Genomic DNA, 23,602 nt, shown 5'->3' with positions numbered 1-23,602 from the left:
AAATTAATGAGCATTATGTTAATTTACGGTCAGTGGCCATATAATTTAGGAGAAAATTTTACGGGTGAAACTATATTTTAATGGCCGTGATGGCTTTACGGGCATAAATTTATTTTCGCGTATAGGGATTGGAACACTTTTAGCCGATCTAATTTATCTGTGATATATCTTAATCTATCTATGAATTTTTTCGAGTGTAATAAGCAATCACGTATAAACAGAGATGGGACCTTTGGGTCCCTAAAAGAAAACAATTTAGTCTCAAAAATTTATTATTTTATATTCTTTCAAATTTAAACCCTTTGTTTTAAGCAATGAAGCCACTTTTCTGAAAAACCAGCATGTATTTCAACGATAACTAATTAAACAAGAACTTATTTTGAACACCAGAGTCTCGAATGCACTTTGATTTAACAATTAATGAGGTGAAACTAAAGGGATTACCATTCGATGCCAATGCTTCTGAAACTTCGTTCTTAATTCCAAACGAAATAAACTCTCAATAGAAAGTGACGCACTCCATGTCACCTAGATATCTTTTCTCCAATCACAAACTATTCTCCCTCCCCCCGAACAGAAAGTCTACAAAGGCTATAAACTCACCTCAACCTTTTGGAGTGTTTTCCCAATTTCCACTGACACCCCCTCTCTCATCTCCCCCGGTCCCGAAAATCAGGAGCCGAAAAAGAATTCCTTTTCGAAAAGTGTGTCTGAAGCCGAGGGCAAGTCCAGAACAATAACGGGATTTTCCAGGAGAATGGGAGCGGGAAATTTATATTTTGACAACGCCTCGTTACCTTAACGAAGTCCAGGAAGTTTGCGTGCAAGAGTTGGGAGGGGATTAGTTTGAAGGAGAGTGAGAGGGGGGAGGAGGGATAGGTATCGATTTTGAACTGTATTTTGCCTAATGGGTCGTATTAATTTGTGTTGTGCTGGTTGAGAAAGTATTGATTATCCTGGAATTCTATTACAGGGAATATTTATTTAAGCTCTATTTTTAATTTAAATTTCTCAGATATTAAAGACGGGTGAACGAGCAAATTATCTGTCACTGCTTATGTTTAGATTTTGTTTTGGAAGTTTTAATTGAATTTTCAAACTAATAATAATTTGAACTGCAATTTTGATGAAAACGTGCAAATTAAAAAATGCGTATTTTAATGCTAACTCTACGAAATGCAGACCGTTTGAATTGGGGAGGATAAAAAAAGACGATAAAAAGAAATCATTCGTTTAGCAATTGAATGATAATGGTTAAATACGGAAATATGGAAGGTGATTAGAGCCTCCAGTTTATCGTTGGAAAGAAACCTAAATTCGCGAGAAATTTTAAAGGGAACATAAATGATATATATATATATATATATAAAAGAGTTCAAAAGGAAAATAAAACAAAGGAAAATTACAGACTAACGAGGGGAAAAAGAAAATTAATAATAAAAATAACAAAAACTGGAGGGAAAAAAAATCCGAAAAACAGGATAGAATTCTCTTAAAAAATCCGGATAATAGAAGTTATAATCTTTTCATCAGCCCACACGATTATATCCGCAAAAAAGAGTGCTTTCTAATATTGTATCAATATAGCCAAAGCAAAATATATCAATACAATAGTGTGAGGAGCACTCAAAAAATTTTTACAAAAATTACAATAAATAAAATAGAACACAATAAGTAAAAATAACACATAACATAACAACAGAGAATAAAATATAAAGAAAAAACAGAATAAAACATAAAACATAATCAATAGAGCGAATAGCGAAATCAAATGAACTTATAAATGGGAAATTTTTCAAGAATGATTTAAAATATTTTCATAGCAAGATTGCCAGATTGCAAAATATGAATACAAAAGCGTAACTAGAGGAGTTTTGTTTTAAAGTGCGTTCTTACTGCATTTCTGAAGTGCGTTTGATTTGTTAGTTACCAAGGATGGGCCCCAAAATGGATGTGCGTAAGGTAATATTATACTGGATAATTTAAAGAAGTGGACTATAAATTAAGTTAAAAAATAAATATTTATTTAAGAAAAAAATAGAAAAGAGAAAGAAACATGAATTGCCTGTTTTGCGCGTAATTTTAGCCACGGATTTGCCCGAAAAGGATTTGCACATGGAAAAATTATATAAATTAACAAAGAAATATCTTTAGTAAGTAATTTCAGCCACGGATTTGTCCGAAATGGATTTGCACATGGAAAAATTTCATAAATTTACAAGGAAATTTATAAGTCAATATAATTTTAGACACGGATTTGCCCGAAATAGATAAATTATATAAATTAACAAAATTATTTACTTATAAAATTTGTTAATTTATATAATTTTTCCATGTGCAAATCCGTGGCTAAAAGTATTTACTTATAAATTCTTATTAATTTAAAGAAAAACCTCTCATTTAACAGGGTTCACATTATCTCTGATCTATTTTTTGCTATTTTGATCTATTCTCTCAAATGTTTCATCAGTCACACGGCGATAGAACTACAAGTCAATTATTGGAGTTGAAACTGCGCTTACTTTCACTATGTTAAACTTATACTGGAAAACTAACTTTCATTTGTTCCTTAATTCCTAAAAGAAAAAGAAAAGAAATAACAGTTGTAATTCGAGGAAATTAGTACTGCAACAACTCGCATCCCTAATGGAAGAAATTGCCTGCGATTATGAAATTCCTACCCATTTAAATCGATTATGAATAAAACGTACAACTATATGTGGTCAATAAAGGTTCACTGAAGCTGACGACTTATAGTCGCGTGATTCTTCCCATTGATTAACATTCCTCTTATCTAGCGGAATTAAATCACCGAACTAAATTCTAAAGGCAGATGAATAAATGAAGGCGAATTAAGTCAAAGCAAATTATTGTTTGTTTCGAATTTTAAAACATATCTAAAATAAAAGAAAGATATATTTTCGACTTCATTATGCATGCGTGTTCCGCCCTGAAGTATTTTAAACATGATAGTGAGAAGATGGACAATTTTTAAAAGAATAAAACAAAATCAGTGTCATTGTGAATTTGAAGTAATTAAAATGGCAGAAACTCTTCGGAAGTCTAAGCCATTCGAAGTACGAAGGAACTGTTCTGATGTTAAATACGACTATTAGTCTATTTGTGTACAAAATCAGTAAAAAACAAACGAACTAGATAAGTTGTTTTCAAAATACAAGTAGTTGCCATGTAGATTTACTTTGTTATTCAACGTATCTCATGTCGTACTCAATGCTATAGGCACACATTTTTTTACACGTACAGTTGGGGGGAAAATATTATATGTTTGCGTATTATTATCTGTTTTAACACAAGACGTAGACATTTTTTTAAAGTTCTATTCACTGAATTATGATGTTCTCGTTATAGAAAAAAAAATTATTTTCCCAGATAAAAACACGCTGTTATATTTTATGCCATTTTATCATGTGAAAATGAAAGCTTTATATTTACATTTTAAAATTGCTTAGGCTATTGATTTTTAATTATACTATCATTAATATTTTATACCTTTTCATAAAACATTTATGTTAAATTTATTCTTTTAGAGATTTAAGAACAAAAACTTATATTCTTTTCCTTTAACTGAAATGTATTTCATTTAAGGTTAATGATGATTTAAGTAACTGTAAAACAGATATGCATGCATTTATAAATTTGAAATAAATAAAAAGGCGATTGATCCCCTAAGGCCAGGATGAAAAAATTATTTTTCCTGGTAACTAACTATCTAAAAAGAAAATAGCATTTCAAATTATCGCTCTCATCCCTAATAAAACAAGCGAAGCGAAATTTCTTTGATGGAAAAAAATAAAGATTTTTAAATTTCACGCTTTCAAAGATTTCCTCTCCTTTAAGCATACGTTGATTAATAAATGTGTGTGTGTTTTGTTGAGTAACGCATTATGTTGATTCGAAGGAAAATATTTGAATTTCAAAACATCCTTAATACGAAATTTCTTTTTATTAATTGTAAGCTTATACAAATTTTTAGTTTTTTTTCCTTAATTTATTTTTATTTTTTTAATACTGACTATTTTTAAGACACCGTTACGAAAGAGAAATGTTTTTTTTTTCATTAATAATGATTTATGCTTGTTTATAAGCCGTTACTTTTCTTTTCTTCTTTCCTTTTTTTTGTTGTTCAAAATTACTTTATTTCAAGAAAGATGAAAGAGTGTCACAAAATATCAAAGGCTCGTTTTGAATAGAGCGTTCTTTCTTTAGGAAAAAAAGAGCCTTAAGTAAAATAAGTTTTTAAACCAAGAAAGCATTTTTAAATTTGGTATGAAAGAAATATTTGGAGCATTGTAAGATTAACATTTATTTCGTTTTTTTTTTTTTTTTTTTTGTTTTTTTTTTGTAGTAGATATAGAAAACGTAAAAAAAAGTTGTCTGTTATGAAATAAATTTTTTAAATCAACTTATTGTATTGCATTATTTTAAACATTACTTATATGGAACTGTCATGAGAAAATGTTACTCTAAAATTTTTAATTTTCTTCAAAAACATGAATTGCTCTTTGAATATCTTTATTTTCAATGTGTTAATAGTAAAGATGGGCGATTGGCTTCAATAACATTATGGGGATTTTTTACGATATGCCAAAGCGAATATGTAGTTTTTCTCCGTTAATTTAAATTTTTAGTAAACTTATTTTTATTTTTATTACCTTTGATTTTAACATATCGTTTGACATTTATTCAGCATTTTTTCATATTATTTAATTTAGTAACAAAATCGTTCTACAAACAAAGTAAAACCGTGCTTTCAGATGACTTCAGAACTAATTCAGTGACATAGCCCTCACATATCATCTACGTTGATCGTTAAGCTTATTTGACATAAAGAATAAAATATAGTGAAATATTAAAAACGCATGCAATAAACTGTTTCTGTGATTCGATAGTGTTTGAAGTTAGGAATCATTACTTTTATATACTTTAAAAAAAACAGAATCTTCTGCAGTTTGATTTATAACGATACCTATTTCTTAGCGAATGAGAAAATACTATTTTTTTAATGTTTTTCCTGAACGATGTAATTGAAATTTTAAGCATGATTTGTAGAATAGGCGGAGATGTTCAGATTTCATGACACTAGTACAAATTGTTCTGGAGTAATAAGAGATACCTGCAGACAAACTCTTCATTTTACTATAGTGAATAATAGAAAAAAGAAATTAAATGTGTTTGCACATGAGGGCAACTACTTAATCCCAACAATCTAACACCAGGAATGTTCCTCTACACTACTTTTGATGTGAAGTAGTAGCCACCATTTTTGGTGTTTAGTAAGTAACTCTAAATTTTATTTATACAATAAGGTATGATACACATAAGTGTCAGTTAAGTTATTTTTACGAAACAATTTTGAGTAAGTGCAATTAAGTTTGTTCTGCGCCACACTAATTCTTTAAATAAAATTAGTTAGTAACTCAAACTTGCAAACAGACGAGGAAGAATATTTTGATAAATTCGATTTAAGCTTAATAGAATAGAAGCGGAAAGAAATTAAATATAATAAAATTATTTAATACAATTAACAAATATTTAAAAAACTAAACTATAATTATCCTCATTACACAACTAAAAATATGCATACATTTTGCTACGGTGAATTTTTGTTTCCGTAGATGCAGAACAACGGAAAAAACCACAAAGCACCCGCAGTTTCGTACTTGATTGCAAAAAAAATTTTGACGATGCCCAAAGTACCTAAAATTGGTATTTTTGGAAACCGTGAGTTTAAGCGATTCCCAACATGAGCGGCATGAGATAACAATTTAATATGAAATCTGATATAATGCCTGAAAATTGTTTATATTTGTGTTAACAAATAGTATCTTTTGATTTGAAAGCCATTATTTAATAATGAACCTAAAACTTATTAGAATAATGTGATAATCAGTATCTATTAATAATACTGGGCAAATGTTTTCGTAAATGGTACACATTTTAATTTAAAAAGATAAACTACACTTATTCCAACGCTAGTAATAAAATATTGAATGAATATTCCTAATACCACACATCGTTGCATGCACGGGAGTTTGGCTAAAAACATTTAAAAACTCTAAGAGTTATAATTAATTTCTTGGTGTCATCAACATATAATAGCTTTTTGCATAATATAAAATAGCTTTTTGCTTTTATGAAAATATATAAAAGCAACTAATATTTTATTTTTTAATATTCTTTAAAAATGAATGGATTGGTCACACAATCTGATATTTTGATAGAAGTTGTTTTTGAGTTGCCAATATAATTTGCACGAATATAAACGATTCGTTCTACTATTCTAGTACATAGTAAAATTGATCCTATTTTTTTGAAAAATTTTTCAAACTTTTGATTTATGCAATATTAAAAGAACCTAATGTTTCAACAAAGCGCATACGATACAGTCTAGAGGGTACACACTTAGCAATTTTGTGATAAAAATGTTAAAATAAAAATTTATTTAATTGTCATTTTACCATATTCAGTCAAAATAATCAAATAACCTTAAAAAAATATTACATTCAAATAAAAAAATATTACATTCAAGCTGTTAAGAGCGAGAAAAACCGTTTATTGATTGCTTTTTGCTGATATGGTTTAACAACCAGAATTTTATTCAGTCAACTAGGTCTACCTAATAAAGCCATTTTGTTCCGTGCAGCTGCGTACATGCTGTAGCTGAGAGGGCTAATCGGTCAATCTCATGACCGGCTGCACAGGGGTTCGAACCCCAGCGTTGATGCCACAATATTTCTTCAATTCCTTTGAGTTTCTAGTGCTCTGTACCGTTTAAACAGTGACCCTACACTATTAGAATGCGAAACTATCATTCACGCAAAAATGACGCAGATCTCCAATGTCAATATTTATTTTTATGGTTTAGAAACTATACTAGTTGTAAATGTGTAAATGGTTACAAAATCCTATAGTTTTATATTCATGGTTTCTTAACTGTGTCAGTTGTAAATGGTTTCAAAATCCTAAAGGTAAAGAACTGTTCCTAAACATATACGTACTTTATGGTTAATCGGTGGACAGGCTGTAATTTTACCGTCATTTCAGAATGAAAATTCCAAAAGTGTATGCTATACTTTTATAGGAATCTCTCATAGTTCACACTACATATAGTACGTTTTATTCCCCATTTTGCGAGTAAAAACTTCTTTTTTTCCCTTTTATCGTTTTTTAAGTGATCGATTCGCCACTTGAAAGTAGCGATGATCCATATTCCTTTATTATTATTTTTTGAAACCTTTCCTCATAAGAGGATGAAATTTATCCCAAGAAATTGAGAAAACGTAGCGTTGCATCGCATGTCATTGTTTCTTTATCACGGTGAAAGAAAGGACAAAAATCTCCAAGATGAATAGAAGGGGGTAGACCAATAATCCCGAGATAAGCGGAGAACAGAACAAAAAAAAAATATTCTGAAAGTAGTATCAGCTTTCTTCGCTACGAATTCTGGTAATAAATCAGATTTTCCCGGATCCGGAAAGGAAGGTGCAATATCGAATGAAGATAAATCGAAGAAAAAAGCGTGAGATGCGGAAAAAGGTGAAGAAGGTAGTTCGAAGGTCAGCTCACGGAATCGGCCCCACCTGCAGAACACACTTCTTCGTTATGATGCGATGCCAACAGGAAAAGCAGAAAAGAAAAAAAATACAATGTGTCTAGGCGGCTCAACGGATTGTTTTGAAGGTCTTGTTTGTTTTTATGTCACATTCTTGAAATGACGCGGAAAGATAAAAAGTGATGTCAGAGGTTTTTCCATCTTTTAATGGAGGGACGTTTATGTCAAACGTGTATTATTTTTTCCGCTGAAAAACGTGTCTTCATTGTTGTGTAGTAAAAACCAAGTATTTTTTTAATGAAATAGTTTTTTTCTTTAAATTCGTATTGTTATTTTTTAATAATAACTAATGGTGTACCTTACAAGTGTTCTTCGAAGTACTAAAACATTAAAAAGCCGCAGATAATCCTTTTGACGTATATAGACACCGGCATGTATATATATATATATATATATATATATATATATATATATATATATATATATATATATATATATAATATAGAATTCCTCATACGAGTCTTTCTATATTAACTGATAAGCTTAAAACAGATGTTTCTTATCAAGTTTAAGATATGGAAGTCGGTCTCTCACAAAAAGCCATAAAAAGTCAAGACAAGCTAGATAAGGACAGATAAGAGATTATTTTCCGAAGTTAATGGTCAATAATACGTAGATGAAGTACGCATTAAGATAGTCCCAAAAACTTCCCAGCACCAGAGTGGCGTCATCCTTTCAGCTAATCAAAATCTCTAAATTTTTTCATTTGAATGACGTTTCATTAAGATAAGAATATCCTTGCAACCACCTCCCTTTCAGAACCCCTCCTTAAATATCAAGCGCACCAAAAATTCGTGGCTTTTTCATATTTTCATGGCTAGATAAATCTGGGCCAAATCCCAACATCCCTGCTATGGAAACCCATTAATATAATAGATGCAAAACTCCAGTGAGCAATGTTTTCAATACTTAATATAACTTAATAAAATGCTAATATATATATATATATATATATATATATATATATATATATATATATATATATATATATATATATATATATTAACAAGCAAATAATTATTTTAGTAATTCTTAATTATGACAAAACTAATAGTTGATGTAAAGAAATCTCTTAGATTATCGGAATTCTGTCAATTATAAAATATAAAGCATAATTTGGTTTGAAAAAAATTCTCATTCACACTCGAAAATTCCTCAATAATTGATTGTGTAAATTAAAAAATTTCAGTGATGATTAACTGTTTTGGTTACATCTGAATGATTGCAAATAACTGTAAATTTGTAAATAAAAATATTGTTTGTAAGTGTGTCGTGTCTGGAAGATTTGACTTTTAACGCAGAAAAAAACACAGGAGTTTCCTGCTGTATTTCATGACCATAAATTATTAAGATGCTGAATATAATATTTTTCAATTATTTTGAAGGTGTTTAGAAGATCTAAGATAAGATCTATCAAATACCCTAAAACATAAGCATCCTGTTAGCTTTAAACATAAATTGCCTAGAACTGTTTAATTTTTATTGGATCTGGCAAATACTCAAATTTCTGTCCTATTTCCGTTTTTTCATTTTTTCAGTTCAATGCATTGTTTAATTATTATATTTCTAGAAAAAAAGCGCACTCTACTAGAATAATAAGAATGAAAATAGAATAAAAAAATTAAAAGTATTTTCATGCATTATTTTGAGATCAAAAATTATACAACAGCACTTACTCAAGGAAAAAACACCTTAATTTTACAATTCCAGGAATCAGACATCTAAATTTAATTTTATCATTATTTTATTAAAAATATACTTCAAAACGTTAAAGAATAATATGGGTGGTGCTGGTGATTTTTGTTGAGAAAGTTAATATTAATGGAAACATCTGTTTTGTTGCAAAAATAAATTGAATTTTTTCTCGCTGTTTGAGTATTAAACCTACAAACTTGACTTGGCATGTTTGAAATAAATTATAATCCAAAATAACAAGATGGTGGCTTTTTTTTTCTTGCACTTTTTTCAATGTTTTCCAGTATTTGGATAATAATAATAGTTATAAAATTGTTTGAGAGCCGCTTCTTTAGTATTTTGCTTCCTTTTCTCTTTTCCTAATGCGATAAATCACGTTAGATACGTGACATTATGAATCTATTGTTTTTGTCAAGAACTATTATTTACTATTGTTGGTGAAGAATTATCCTCTGTTATTAAATATTATTATATTTACTATTACTGCACACTATTTATTATTGAACCATCTTATTCTTCAGATTACGTATAGACATATTCTAAAACGCACTTACGATTATGCATCTTTTTTCCTTGTTTGATTCAGTCAAATAATATTTTATACCACAAAAAAGATTATTAAGTAATTGACTGCAAGTTCATAGCAAAAAGGATCTCTCTACATTTAAAAATCTTACGTTGTTTTGGGTAGTTAACTTGACGTTACATTTTGCTTAACCCTGCGAGAAAAACTATGAACTTAGAACTTGTTAGAAACTTGTTACTATTTAGCATGAGGTAATTACTTCGAAAATTATCTTAGATACTTGAAATTACGAAGATGTATGAAATACTGTTATAGGAAGTCTGATGGAATAAAAATATTTATATCTATTTAGCATGAGGTAATTAGTTCGAGAATTATCAATTGTTAAACTTGTATCAAAAATACCATACCAAGCGAGCCGCTCTGTAGACCGTAGAAATACACCCACAGACTAAAAATTTAACTTTCTGAAAGGTACATTTTTGTTTATGAACTTGATGCAAGTTCTTTTAATTTAATTTGTTCTTAAGTTATTTCAGGGTGAAGAAAGGATGAGGTCTCCCGGTAAAACTATATAAACGACTAATATAAATGAGACAGTTTAAAATAAAGCGATAGATTATACGCTTGTGGTAATCTGTAATATTGGCTATACTCATGTGTGTCATATAAGATGCAATATTTATAAAGTGCAATTTTATTAAATAAGAATGAAATAATCTTAACAGGGAAAAGAGTGTTTGCCTCCCAATAAGGTGACTTACGTTCAATTCCCAGTAATGGCTGGTTGATATGACTTCTGCTGCTGGCTCGTACCGACCACAACGCTTACATAAAATATCCTCAGTGGTAGACGGATCCTGGGTTAGAATCCCCATGCTGATGGCCTAACTGTTTGAGGTTTTCGCAGTTTTCCTTTCCATAGTTAGAAAGAATTGGGTTTTAAAGAATATAACCTTTTTTTTCTTAAATGTTTAGAAGAATAGATTCAACACTTATGTTTTTTGAAAAGGTATAAAATATTATTAATAGTAAAATTGAAAATGAGAAGCCTAAAGAATTTTAAAATGAAAAAATTTAAAGCTTTCATTTTCATATGATAAAATGGCTTAAAAAAAAAACAATGTATTTTTAGCTGGAAAAGCAAATTTTTTTTTCTTTAACGAGAGCGGTTTTGTTCCATCAAAAAAGTCCTCTACAAAGGCAGGTCCATCCCAGTGCTTGATCCGGGAAGTCCCTTATCTTCTGGGTTGGGTTCAAAATTACAAGGTTAAGAAGTTGAACATTAATTGTAGTAGGCTCAGAATCGGGTTTGTAGTTCAATGCCGGTTATAAGATTTGGAGAAAAAAACATTTATTAACTATTTACACATGGAAATTTCAAACATTACTTTTTCTAATAGCAGCTTCAAAATATTTTTTACCATAATAAGAAAGTAATAATACAATGTCATCAAAAATAGTCAATCCCCTTGAAATAAATACTGATTCCACAGAATTGAGATAAAGCAACCCAACTTTTTTTCTTTTTTTTAATTTAGAAATACTTTATTAATTTTTAACTTTTTTAAAATATAGTGTGCTACCCGAGTCCATTGATATAAAAAAATAAAGGAAATAAAGTTGTATTTTTGCTTTTTGTAAAATGATCGTCTGTGGAAAAACAGGGGTGAGCTCGTTCATCCAGATTGTAATTCTTGACAGTAATAGGACGCCTCGAGTGTTTCTAAAAGCAGAAATATATGTGTCGCCACTTCGCATGGCCAACAATTTAATGTCAGTAATGGTGTCCCCATCACTTTAATGCTCGAGAGGTTTTCATCCTATTAAGTTAGTGACTTTCAGAGGCATGAAATTTATCAGCAACCTTTGAGCAGATTCTGCTAAGATCCTCTTTTTTTCCTCTCTTAGTTTTAGTTCCATCTTGTTTATCAAATGTGTTATTCTGAATGGTATTTTTTGTGGTTAATGAAAAATAGCTAAAAAATAATTGGATTATGCGAATAAAATAAAGCATCCGGAAATTAGTATCTCACTATATTAAAAAACTTGAGGTGTTCAACTTGAGGTTACAATTTGTTTTGCAGCGCAAAACCTATAGGATTTACAAATCAAAATTATGGATACGCAGAAAAATTGACGAGAAATTTTATGAAATTTAAAAAAAGTTAAGATTCGACGATTAGTTCGAAAATTATCAACTATTAACTGTAAAAAAAATTTCAAAAATGATGTCCTGATTTACTACCTACTAAAATGCAACTACAGAGTTGAAACTTGAAGAGCTGAAACACCATTTTCTATTATAAATAACCCCGAGCTTATTTCAAAATTCTAATTTGTTCGAAGTTATTGCAATTTTAACTATGTTTTCGTTTTAAAATTTCTTTTCATTTTTTTTAAATAATCATTATTTATTCATTGCTATCGAAAAATTTATCTCCCTCAAGAACAGCATTTTATAAGCTCACGCTTAGCTCGATGTCACAAGTGACAAAAATTTTTTTTTTAAAAATAAGAAATAGATATTAGATGTTGCCGGACATTTTTCTCCAATGCCCGCCTTGAGAATAACCTACGTCATACAGGCATCTGAAGGGCAGATTTGTTGGCCACTTTTTCCAGGGGCACCATATTAGGTGGGCCAACGTTGCTTTCACAGTAAGGACAGATAATACAAAGAATGAAAGAACCTCCATTCCTTTGCCCAGGATTCGAACCCAAAACCTTTCTGTTGCAAGGCCAGTTACCTCACCCCAACACAGGCCGGATGTTGCCAGACGTAAATCATAATATTTATATCGAAATTTCCTAAAAATGTATAAGACCAAAAAGAGATGAAAACTTCTTGCAATTTGATTTGTTATACATTATAAGGTTTTTGTTAAAGGTTGTAAGGAAATAAAATTACTTATCATTTAGTACTTCTCAGTGTTTCACATAATCGAAGTATATTCCTAAATGTAAATATTTTTTCTTCAAATATTGTCGATTGTTTAGAAATGAAAGTTATCGTTCATTTTGTTACGATAGATATAATAAAAAAATGTTCTTACACAAAATTATATCTTTCTTTATGTTGTCTTTATTTTTATTCTCCTTATTATTAACTTATTTTAGTACTGATTTAGAGTTAGTTCCGAAAACGAGTGGTTTTCGTAGTAAAAGGAAATATTAAATTATTCTCACTGCTATCAATGACTTGAAACAGTTTTATAAATGGGAGATTTATTTCTGATTCATCTTATTATCAAAATATTATTTCTATGAATCGGAATTATGTTCTATTTACATTCTAGAAGAAAGATAATTTTGTTCATTGAGTAAAAAGATGTAAATATATACAGTATATATTTATAATGCGAAATTTGGGAACATAAATATCTTAGGATTGCAGTTTTATCATTTTACAAAATAAAATTAAAAAAATGTCTAAGCATCACATCTTTTGGTGATAAATTTCTGCAAAATATTTCTTTTTTATGTTTCGCATCCCATTGAAATGCATTCAAAACTTTTGTGAATGCATTTGGTTAGCTATATGCTTTTTTTCTGAAAAAAGCTTCTTGAAAGATCCGGTGAAAAAAGAAACAGAGAAAAAGGGGATGATTCGGCTGATTCAGAGCCTGCAAGTATAAATTTTTTGAGAGATATTTTCCTCTCCTGTCCTGTGTTGTGCGCAAAATGCTCAATCAGCAATTACAAAACGAATTCCTTATTTTATACTACATTTTCATTGGTCAATTTGTAGGAATGTATTTTAAAAACAAAGTTGTAAAGAATTATATTGAAGAGAAGATTAAACAATTAGGGTATTATGAATTACGCAATGAGTGCGGTAATTTTGTGTAATATTTAGTCATATGAAATAGATTTTTAGTAAAACTATTCCTAAAACAATTGGTTTCGTGAAAAAAGAAAATGCAAATTGAGCAGTATTTCCTTATAATTATTTATTGTAAGCAACACAATAAAAAATATCAATATTTTTCACTTTTTGCGAAACAATCTTCCAATTTAATCGCTACTACTCAACTTTCGTTTGCTATTATTACAAAAATAAAAGTGCATGTGTATCGAAGAAGGTAATTACATTCAATAATATTTTACATTTGTACTTTACATTCAAGGCAGGGCGTAATTGCGTGTTATGTTGTAAGATATGTTGTACACTGGATATTCATGAAATAAAAGTTCATTCTAAGTAGAATTACAAAAAAAAAGATGAAAAAAGGGAAAGAAACAATAATATGATGTTTAGAAATAATATTTAAATAAACAAAGCTCTAACATGTAAATATAAAAAACGCATAATAATGAAATTTCAATTTCCTACTCGATTTATCCCGCGATTCAAGAATTCAATGTTAGTCTATCTTGATCGCAGTTTCGCGATGCTGTATATTTAAAAAAATTGCTATAAAATTGTTTCTTTTCAAAAATAGATTTAAACTCTCTCCCCTAAGACCAAGAGAACCTATCAAAAAATATTTTCATTTAGATATTTACTGAAATGTTTAGTTTATTGCGCAGTATTTTATTCTGCAAGGAAAAGTTTTAAACTTTAGCTTGGATTTTATATTCCGAGTTTAAACTTGGAAGAAAACAACAAGGAACCCTAACTTCAATTTAATCAGAAAGTGCAGAGAAAAGTGATGGATGACTTTCGGAAGATAGAGGGGGAGGAGGGCACTTCCTGATTGGATATAAAATCATTAGAGGGAAGGCATCTTGGCGGATAGTGGGTAATATTTTCGCCAAAATATGGTTAATCAACGTCCATCTCGACTTGGCTGGAATGATAGCTTAAATACTGGCTTCACTAGTCAGGATGCTAAATTAATCACAGCCAGATCCCTGGACCTGTCAAAAGATACTCAAAATATGCTGCCAGTTTTTTTTCTGAAGTATTTGATAAGTAATTATAAATCATTGATGCCAGAATTTATCTTACAAAAATATGTAATACGCGAAAGAGAGACAGCAGAAAAGTTTTTATTTAAACTACCAAGTAAGTTTGTAAGAAAGTTAGAAAAAAAAAAGCTTTAGTTTTCATTTATTATTATTATTTTAACGAAGACAGGGTACTTTTCAGTTAGCCGGGTGGCTAATTTGCAATCCAGCGGCCTTAACGACTCGCTGGCTTTTTTGGAGATTTTCCATTTGGCTGTAGTTGGTCGAAATTAAAAAGCAAGCTTTTGTTTCTTTTAAAATTTGTTACCCGAACTAAAAAAAAAAAAAAAAGACAGGAATCATTTTTTTTCATTTAAGAAAATTTCAAACAGGAGAGCGGGTTGTTAAAAGCAGCTGAACCGGAAAATCGAACTCAGGCGAAAGCTAATAATAACCAAAACTTATAGACCTCAGACAAATTTCTTTTTTACATTTTTCTATTTTATTTTTTTTAACGCTTGAAAATTAAATAAAATAAAAAAATAATTAAAACAAAAAATAATTAGAAATAAACTGAAAAAAAAGAGTTGAATTTCCTCACATCCGGCTAACCGAAATGCAGCGAAAAATAACCAATATGCATATTATTTAAAAAAAGTTTATGGTAGTTATTTTTTTATCGGTACATTCAATATTTAAAAGAGTAATTATGACAAAACAAAACAACAAATTCTTTATAAGTTTCATATTCATGCAAACAATATGTCGCTAAATAACATAAAAAGATATCGGTATTAAACATTTGCTCATTTTTTTTAATCGCATTCCTATTGGGCAGGCAATCACATTCAGATCAGTTTTCATCAGCCTAAAATTGATAAAACTTATAAAGGTAATTTTTACCCCTAAGATACTTCTTTATCCCTTATTTAAAAGCGGTATTTACCAGCAAATAGAAAGATTTTGCAGCGCGTTATGTTTCCGCCCTAACTCATACGTTAACACTATTTGAGCTTCAATGCACATGCGCGAAAACTTCTCTTCAAAGTATAGTGTCGCTATGACAAATAATAAAAAGGAAATAAGGTTAACTTTACGATAAACGTACGACAAGCAGTATGCAAAAGCTCTATATCATCTTTTTATGGAGGTACTTTCTGCTATTATCACGTTTTTGGTTTTGATTATTAAAATTTTTAAAAAAATAACCACTGTAATATCATATATAAAAATTACATATTGAAATAATTCAAGACTTGAAGCAATAAAAACAGTGTTCCTTTCCGTAAAGTAATTCTATAGTATTACCTTATTATTCAACATTCTGTAATATTCATATTTAAAACAAAATCCAACATATAACCAGTGTTATAATTGTTCAACAGTCAATGAGTTATATTTACTTAAATAATAAGCTTTATGCAAAACCATGTCCAAACAATAGCGTAAACCATTATCTGGATTGAACTTTTTGCATTACTACCAAAAAATCTCTTTGGCATAAATTATTTATAGTGCCTATAAAATTAAATAGATCTTTTCTTTTATTTTATAAAGACGTTGAACAACCGACCTGATTCTGAGTTTACGAATATTATTATTCAACTCCGCAGCATTGTAATTTTGAACCGAATTCAGAAGATAAGGGTATCAAGTATTGGGAGAAATATGCCTTCGTGGAGAACTTTTTGATGGAACTATCCTGCATTTTCGTTAAACGAAGAGGAAAACCACGAAAATCTTCCATGGTTAGCCCAATGGTAAGGGAACTCTAACCCTTGATCCTCTTACCACTGAGGATATTTTACGACAGTACTGTGGTCTGTGAAAGCCGGTGCAGAATCCGTATCCACCAGATATCGATGGGATTCGAACCCGGGTCACCTTATTAGGAGGTCAGCGTCTTATCCCCTGAACCACCACAGTTCAAAAGAAAAGGAGAGAAAATCAATCGTCCCAAGTGAGAAATAAGTATTTAAAGCAAAATCTAGATAAAGTTACAATGGTAATTGAAGTTAATAAATTAAAGTTGATAAATTGAAGTTAATAATAGTTAGTAAATGAAGTTAATAAATTAAAGTTAATAATTAAAGTTAAAAAATTGCATTCCAATAAATTGGAAACTATAGTAGTGTTAACACACTAAAAAATTTTAATATCCTTAAACTTATTTTTTTTCTTCTTTCAATTTGATAAACTGATTATCGTCTAGACACAAAATGTGATTGAGTAACAAATGTGTGAAATGGTGAGCGAATCGGGTTATTACCTATTTATAATTTAAGCTTTGAAACGTCCATTCTTGACAATTAATTTAATTATATTGTTTTCCTGAATCGCATTTCTTCCCCCCCCCCCCCCGTGAAAATAACTGAACTTTTCTGAAAATGTATGTAGATGATTCATAAACCTATAATTTGCTGCTTGACATCTGAGGGCCACATTTTTTCTAAACTTTATTTTCCTCTAACAGTTCGTACAATTCTCAACCACCGAAATTTTTTTAATGTGATAGGAATGGTCAGTTGTCATATTGGGAAGTCAGGCGAATCACCAGTACCTACTACCAACATCTAATAAAATATTGCACCTCTTAAAAGTTTAAAATTCGCTGTTTACATCTAACACGATTCGAAAATTCACAATATATACTTGAATCTGTTTAATAAAATAAAATTAGTTTTGCTCTTATTTGTTTTGGGAACTACCCTGTAGCTTATGTTTTCTATATTACTTCTATTGATTTTTCCGCTTCACATTCTGAAATAAAGAACAATAAGAATACATCACGTCCTAATAATGCGTACGTGGTGAGTTTTCTAAGAAAAGTCACGGAAAGAACTTTGTCGCCAACTTATCAAATAAGAGTTATAATCTTGGAACGCAGCGAAACACACCCCCGAGCATCTCGGTCACAATCAATTTTTCCACTCTTCCTTCAACCCCCGCTTCCTGAGCATTCAACTTTTCGGCTGCAAAACGTTCTTTTTTCGGGCGAAATATCGGTTTGTCCCTGACCATTGTTGCAAAGAGGCGTTGCATACATTTCTTCCTTACTTTTTTTTTTTTTTTTTTATCTTTACTTGGGGGGTTAGTGTGGAAATATGTATTATTCTTTTTTTTTTTTTTTTTTTTTTTTATCTTTTCATATGACTCGGGGTCTTTTTCTTATTCATCGCTTTTATCATACTTGCAAACGATCAGAGAAATTCGATTCTGGAAATATGAGCCCGGTTCCAAACAAAGTCGAGTGAGAAATGGTCCCTCCATTCAACGCTTTATTTTCATTTTTTATTCCAATCTCGTAAACATATTAAAGCTCTCTCTCTTACCCCCAAAACCTTTCGAATTCTTTTTTATTTCAAAATTGAAAACTGCGAAACGATAAAGAGAATGGAAGAAAAAAAATTTGAGCCAAGAATTGAGTTATACAATGTAGCTAGACCAAAAAACGACAAAGTATTTTACCGCGCATGAGTGTTTATTCGATATTACAGCTTTTTAGGGTAGTTTTGTAATTAGAGGATTTGTGACTTGAATCCGACTATTCCCTTAATAATTTATTTTATTATATATATTATAGATATGAATTATTTTATTATATAATTATAGTATGTCATAATAAGCATGTTCGCTAATGAGTTGAATACGTAAATAATTAAGAGAGAGCTGGAAATCGTTTTAAATATTGTAGTTTAGGCCTAATAAAAATATTTTAAGTTTGTATTAAGAGTATTTGAGGCCATCTTGGGTTTATTGTTTCAAAGGTGAAAGGGATCAAAGGAAATTATGAATATTACAGTTTAGTTTGAGCTGAATCGAAATTTTTTATGCTTTTTATTTTTATTATATATTATTCTGTTTGATTATATAATACTCTGTTAACTCGTGTTTGAGTTTATGTCAATCAAAAGCAACAAAGAGAGAGAAAGTAGACATTTCCAGACATAAATCTTAGCTTTTATAATAAAATTTGTGAAAATAAGAAAATTTATACAAGAGAGATAAAAACCGTTCTTTATTTGAATTGTAATAAGTCTCGTCAGCGAGTAAAATTACTTCCTATTTATTTCTTCTTATTAAGCTTCACAATTTGTATTTTTTAGATTAAATATTTTGTTCAAGTTTAGACCATTACTTTTTAAATTTAGGTTATTGTCCATTTTCTGACTATTAACATAAAATAAAAATATTCTGATATATAATAAAAATAATTGTATATTTTGATAGCAGAATTGTCTTTTTTTGCATGAAATATCGACTTTTAAAGAAGAAGAAAACAAAACAATGACTGGTTCGAAGCAATTACGTGTGTTGGTGAGTGGAGGGAACAGGGGGTGAAGTCTTTTGGTATCCACAAAACATAGATTAATTTAGATTTAAAAAAAATAACAACAAATAATGATGTAACAAAATAATTTGCTGGACATTAGATAGGGAAAATGAGTTTTATATTTCATCCTTTGATTCATGCAATTATGACCAAAGATTGCTAGAGATAGATAGAAAAGTATAAAATAATATCATTAAGAGAGGTCAAATGCTTTGCCGCTCTCTTTGATAAACTATTAAAAAAAACTCAACATGTGACATATGTAGATAATAATAAGAAAAAAATAAAATAAATACTATTATTAAAAAAATTATGCTTTATTACTGTAGAGAAAGTCGAAAGTTGTCTTGACCAAATGTATTATAATTCAAATTAAATCAAAAATGAATGATCGCTTTATCAAGAAGTTAATGACTATAAATATCCCTTACTTCAAACTTCATGGGAAAAAATCACTTGATATTACTTATAAAAATGTTTTTTATAAGTAATATCAAGTGATATCATTTGCCAAAACCTCTCACACTGAAAACTTCCGCACCTTTTTGCAAGTAAACAAGTAAACTTTCGTTATCAAATGATATTAAGCAAACTATTTTATAAATAGAGGGATATTCAATAATTTGTTTCATTAAATATTAAGCAAACGATTTTATAAATAAGCGAATTTTATAAATCTTTTTCTCAAATACTAAGCAAGCGATTTTATATAAGAGAATTTGCCAAAAATATTTTCATTAGGTACTAAGCAAATGATTTTATGAACAGAAATTTTAAATTAAATGCTAATTATTTTCCACTAAATGCTAATTAAAACTAAATAAAAAATTTCTCATTAAATACTAAACAAACTATTCTTTAAATAAAGAATTTTCTAAATATTTTTCTCATTGAATATTTTAAACTTTTGTTTACTAACGATCAGAAATATCATTTTTTTTTCCACTAGAAAAATGCCTCATTTTACAATAATGGCGAGCAAACTTCATTAAGTTCTTAAAAAAATTCAAAAAACTAATACAGTTTATATTTTAAATGTGAATGCTAAGTTTTGGATACTTAAAGAAGGAATGTGTAACCTTAAGTTAAAGTGGAAAATAAACAAAAACCACGTGGACTCACTCTCTTTTCCGCTAAGGTTCTTCTCGTATTCCGTTCGTAAGGAAGCAAAAGAAGATGCGTCCGATCCCTCAGCAGGCTTCTACTCAAACTGTGTTTGGTTTTCCGAGCATCAGAAGAGGAGACGACAGTGAGCGCTGCCAACTGAAGCACAGTAATTCCGTTTATTTGGAAAAAGCAGAGGCAGCAGAAGATTCTCAACTCACTGCTCCCATCGTTTGACTTTTTTTCTCGTTTTTTTTTAAAGCGAGTATTTTTTCAATCACGAATGCAACAGAATATTATTCTTTTTTTTAAACAATATATTGCTTTTCGAAAAGAATTCTCGTTCATACAACTCACTGAATGCGTATATCAATTTCTAATATTTTTTCCATTTCAATTTATTTTACCAAAACTAAGGAAATAAAACTACCAAAAAAATATTTTCAACAATCCAACAATCTTCCATGATAATTTGAAATAAAAAATAAATGTAAGAATTGTATCATAACTGTATTCTTCTTTAACAAAAAGTCATGTGTGGAAGCAAAAACGTTGTTTTCAATTATTTATTGAGGAACATTGTGAACAATTTTTTAAGATAACTAAGAAACTCCTTACCCTGTTCGTTCGCACAGCAACCTTAGTGAATGCTTATTATTCACCATTGTTTTTTTTTCCCTTCAAAAATTGATATTTTTCAGAAAATATCCTTTTGTTCATAAAATATGTAATAATAATTATTATTTTATGTAAGAACACTTTGCTAATATGTTAATCATAATTAAATTAACAGCTATCTGCATTGACAAATATGCTTGAACTTAAGAATTCGCGATCGCCGCGAACTATAGGGGGCGTTATTGTATGAGACGAATACCTGCGATTTCTACATGAACAGTCATTCAGTTACTCTGGAGACGTCTTTAATGTAGTGCGTAGCATTGTAACGTTCCCTCTTTATTGTGGCTTATTAAATTAAAAAAAGAAAAATTTTTAATATTCTTTCTTATGCAAAACGAACACAAAATGGTTTCACTTTTTATTTAGAGAAGGAGCATCCAAAACACATTGGAAAAATATTTGTAAATTAACAGAAAAAAATATGTATATTCTTTTAAGAATTAAAACCTAATACCCGAGAAATAGTTTTGCTAAATTTAATGATATAACATGAAAGGCCTATTTAAACTTAACATTCCATTGTTTTAAGAATCTTATTACTTCAAAAATTAAAATGAACAAAAAGTATACATAAGCCTCATAATTTTATGAAATTTAATTTTGTAAAAAGAGTTTTTTGACAACAATTTTTATCAAAAAATTTCAAGTTTCAATAAAAATCATTATTTAGAAACTAAACAACTTAAAATAAAGAATGCTTACGAAACAAAAAAAAATTCTTTTTTGTCGCCATTTTTTAGTGCTACGAAAATTTGTCTTTGGAATTTGCCAAAAACAAAACAAGATGCAACTTAATTTTTTCAAGAGCGAAATATTTTACCAAAATAAAACGAAAATGTACCAATTCCCATGACGTGAAACTTTATCTAGGTAAACGTACGTTTTGGAAATGTTATCTCATTTGGAATCCTATTTAGTAGAGTTAATATGGCGACACCATCAGGTGAACGAAAATATAGTTTGTTTTGTATCTATGTTAAACTTTATATTGGCTCATTTCTCACCGAAATCCGATTGACTACTTTGATCTTAAATAAAGTGTTTTATTTTATGATTTGTCGCAAAAATTTTAGGTGTAGATTGGCGGCACTTAAAAACTGCCAAATCTGTAGCTGCGGTGGCGTTGATACATAAGTGCCGAATTATTCCATACTTTTCTTGAAAAATTATTTTCTTGAAAATTCCATATTACTTGAAAAAATTAGAATATGCAAGAAGTATGCATAAATACATAATATTATACCATTTAATTTTTCAAAAAAAGTCTTTTGGCGACAATTTTCATCTGAAAATCATAAACTAAAAAACGTAAAACAAAGAATTCTTAGGATAAAAAAGCGATTCTAAAAATTCCTCATATTGAAATAAAAAAAACTGTCATATTGTTTCTTTTTTTCATTCTTATAGTTCTTAATCAGACGTAAAACCATTCTGTAAAGAACTATCATCAAATAAGAAAAAATATTATTTGCAAGCAAATTTTTTATTATAAAAATCATAACACTCACCTTCTTTATAAGTCCGGAGAATTCCAAATGAAATGTTCTTCGTTAGAAAATTTTATTTCCAAGTAATATCTACATAGATTATTCCTTCATTACTTTTAGATAACATACCATACATCAAAATTATATAATTATATGATCTCGATATGAATTTCAAATCGTAGCTTGGAGACAGAATAGCTGATTTCTAGTTGAAATTATTCTTTTAAAACTAAAAAATGCTTTCCATGAAAACGATAAAAAAAAAAAATTTTAATAATCAGCACAAATGATACTATTTCACGTAATTCGGATGATTCTTTATTTTTGTTTTCCGAATTATATAGATACAGAAATATATACTATTCTATAAAGAAGACGAATATTCTATAACTATAATAATATATTACAGTTCTGTATGTTCTGAATTCACATTTATCCACTGGAATGAAGAAAGCAATGCTGTATTCTCTTTAATTTGTAATGAATTGAAGACCAAAAGAAATGCATTTTATCGTAGTACACACATCTGTAACAGTATGCGATCCCAAAGTTGCAAGTTTGTTGATAATAGAAAGGTAAACATTATTGAGAAATTGTAACTTCGAATGCTTGGCGTGTTCTGCTTCAATGTTTGGCATGTTCTGGTTAGTTTTCTCAAGTTCTTCTGCATTTTCCTTAGGGAAATTTTGCATCTTATTTGCGGCTAAGAAAGTGGCGAACGTCTTTGCCAACGGTTATGATAGAACTCATGCGGATATTTTCAGGCTCCCGCTAGGGGGTGTACTCAAGCGTTGCGATCGCGAATACAGAACGTACGATTTGATAGAAAGGGGAAAAAAATGAGAAGTTATTTTAATTGTTAACAACGACAACATTATACATAACGACAACCTGAAATCATATTACAGTTCAAACTGGAAATGTTTTTGTCTCTCTTGTCTTTTATATTTTTAAAAATGTTGGTATAAATTTTAAGACTTATATTTGGCAACGTGAAATCTCTCTCTCTTTTATTATTTTGATTTTACTTGTTCATCTATATTATATAAAACGCTAATACGTACGTATGTATGTATGTATCAATAAAACCGATGATATTTCTTTTCTCGCGCTGGCAACAGTTTTCATTTTTAATTGATTGGATTCGGCGCGCAAGAGCACGTAGTGAGCAACCAGATAACAATAACCAGAGTGAGCATTATCAGGTTGTTCAATTCAGATTCATGCACTGAAAACATGACAATATTTAA

At 29.4% G+C, this 23,602-nt stretch overlaps 1 protein-coding gene across 2 annotated transcripts in view; it reads right to left on the bottom strand.

The window, feature by feature from the left end:
* Nucleotides 1–23,602, bottom strand: part of LOC107449631 (astakine) — a 101,474-nt gene that overhangs the window by 74,198 nt on the left and 3,674 nt on the right. Inside the window, exon 1 of one of the 2 annotated variants that reach the window (XM_043044033.3) lies at nucleotides 20,203–20,294. The exons of the other annotated variant lie outside the window; for it this stretch is intronic. The gene's annotated coding sequence lies outside the window, so the exon portion shown is untranslated. Of the gene's footprint in view, nucleotides 1–20,202; nucleotides 20,295–23,602 lie in introns of those variants that run through there. 2 annotated transcript variants of the gene reach the window in all.

The sequence above is a fragment of the Parasteatoda tepidariorum genome, chromosome 2 (genome assembly GCF_982258835.1).
Source record: "Parasteatoda tepidariorum strain Cologne lab strain chromosome 2, Ptep-v5.0, whole genome shotgun sequence".
Lineage (NCBI taxonomy): Eukaryota > Metazoa > Arthropoda > Arachnida > Araneae > Theridiidae > Parasteatoda > Parasteatoda tepidariorum.
This window is presented reverse-complemented; position numbering and strand designations above follow the sequence as displayed.